The following is a 2,398-nucleotide window of genomic DNA, read 5'->3' as shown; positions in this document are numbered from 1 at the left end:
CCCCCCATCTGCCCGCCCCCCGTTGAGGAGCTGGACGAGAAAAAGAAACTGTTCTGTTGCGTTAGCTCGGACACAAGCTAACAGAATGTGAAAGACTAAGAACAATGATGATTCACCTAAAACACTGAACACGAGAACACAGAGTTGTTTGCACTGGTTCTTGTTCGAGACGAAACATGTTTGCAATGTATCTTTTTATATTCTATTTTTACCTGCCTGTGTATTCGACTCATACTTTAAAAAGAACATTTTTGTCCGTGTTCTCAGTTTGTAGCAGTGTCTTTCTTTAAGCAAACTAACCGTTCAGACTGTTACACTTCTCTCCTCTTTCAACGGATGTTTGCTTTACTTTAGCAATAATTTGACATTTTGTGATAAGGAGCTCACGAATGACTGCGCCGCCAAACAGCTGCAACTAATCACCCTCTACTTCCCTTAAAGCTCTCACAGGAGTTCCACAGAGGCTGACGTCTCTCCAGCTCGCATATTAGCCCCGGCCTGTGCGAGCAACAAAGACTTTCATTCAGCAGCCAAGACGTGTAGATGGGGGGGTGGGGATCGTTTAGAATGAGAAATATTTTGGCCGGGTGAAGCGTTCTAATGACTCCACGAGGTGATCCAATGGAGAAAAAAAGTCAGCCAAGTTCTGTTTTAGCTGATGGTGAACACTTGTTAATTGAGTGGAACGAGGATAAATCAGTAATGTGTCAGCAAATCGGAAAGCACAGTAATCCTTTGTTTAGGAGCAGTCGTAAGATTGATGAGGGGGGTGAAAGTCCACTCTCTTTTTGGTATTAGGGTGTTACATATCAGGAAAAAACTAGATCCACCCTTGCTGCTTCCAGAGGATTTAACCCCTTAGTCCCTAGGCCTACTTTTGAGAAATATGCTTGAATATAATATGCCGCTAGTGATGTAGGGGGAAAGTTCAGTATCAGCCAGGAGCTGCTGATTATTAACAGATCATCATCAGTCGGGCCACCTCCTGTTGAGGCAGTTTTGTCGGTTGGCTGCTCTGGAGCGTACAGGTTTTTGTGTGTGTGTGTGTGTGTGTGTGTTAACACAACGAGAGGAAGGAAAGACACCAACAATGATCGAAGAGAAGCATCTGTTGTCCATCAGTCAGGGAAGGGTTAAAGGTGTTCCCCGAACAGTTCGGACCCTGTTATATCACAGAGAGAGAGATTATTCACAAGTTGGACATATTTACCACAGCTGCCTGTCCTCCGAGGAGTGGACGTCTCAGCAGATTGATCACAAATGATCAGATAAATGACAGAAACACCCAAGAGGTCCATCTCAGACGCTACAGGCCTGAACAGGTTCAAGTTCCTGACGAGACAAATAGACTAGATGTAGAGATGTTTGGCCATAATGCGCAGTGCCATGTTTGAAGGAAACTTAACAGTATATAAGCACAAGCACCTCATTTCAACTGTTCAGCACGGTGGTGGAGGCGTTTTCCTACCATAGGCCAACCACGAACTCCTCTGTAGACCAACGGATTGTAGAGTCAAATAATAGGCCATCTGAAGCTTGGACCAAACTGGGTCATGAAAGGGAACAACGATCCCAAACACAGCAGCTGGTCTACAGCAGAACGGCTCAAAAAGAAAAGAATCATGGTGCTGCAACGGTCCAGTCAAAGTCCAGAACCTCAACCTGACTGAAATGCTGTGAAGGGTCACTAAGACAGCTGCCTGCAAAACTATTTAAACTGAAGCTACATCGTAAAGACGAGTGGGCCAAAATACTCACTGACCAGAAATTATGTCCTGATGTCTAAAAGCCCAGAACTGAAAGAGGGTGCACTCTCGTCTCCCCACGACTACATAAAGTGTGTCGGTAAAGCTTTAACTTGAAAGATCCTGACAGAAGCAGCCATCTCTTATTTCCTGTTTAAAAAAAAAAAATATATAGAACGAGTCCCACAAACTCGTGACATGGTCTGTAAAGTTTCTGTTGTTTTTGTTTTGGTATGGACCGTTTTTTATCCAGGAGGTATGAAGACCAGAGCTGCCAAAAACCAATTATTCGTAACCAGATGAACTTAGAAATGGTGATGGAGTTCAATGATGAAGTCATGATTCAGTATTACTCGTGGGATATGGATGCACAATATTTTTGAAAGGGAAATAAGTTTTCAATGTTTTCTTTTAGTTAAGGTTCATTGGGCTGATTCAACCGTTGCTTTTAAAGCTCTATTTGGGTTTTGATTACTGCAACAGTGTCTTCACAGGTCTAACTAATAAATCAATTAAACAGCTGCAGCTGATCCAGAACGCTGCTGCTCGTGTTCTCACTAAAACCAGGAAGATAGAGCACATAACACCAGTTTTAAAGTCCCTACACTGGCTCCCTGTAGCTCAAAGAATAGACTTTAAAATACTGTTGTTAG

General features: G+C 43.2%; 1 protein-coding gene across 1 annotated transcript in view; it reads left to right on the top strand.

Annotated features, from left to right (window-relative positions):
* Nucleotides 1-2,398, top strand: part of fbxo18 (F-box DNA helicase 1) — a 20,706-nt gene that overhangs the window by 15,454 nt on the left and 2,854 nt on the right. The window lies entirely within an intron of this gene.

This window comes from Kryptolebias marmoratus, linkage group LG18 (assembly GCF_001649575.2).
Source record: "Kryptolebias marmoratus isolate JLee-2015 linkage group LG18, ASM164957v2, whole genome shotgun sequence".
NCBI lineage: Eukaryota > Metazoa > Chordata > Actinopteri > Cyprinodontiformes > Rivulidae > Kryptolebias > Kryptolebias marmoratus.
This window is presented reverse-complemented; position numbering and strand designations above follow the sequence as displayed.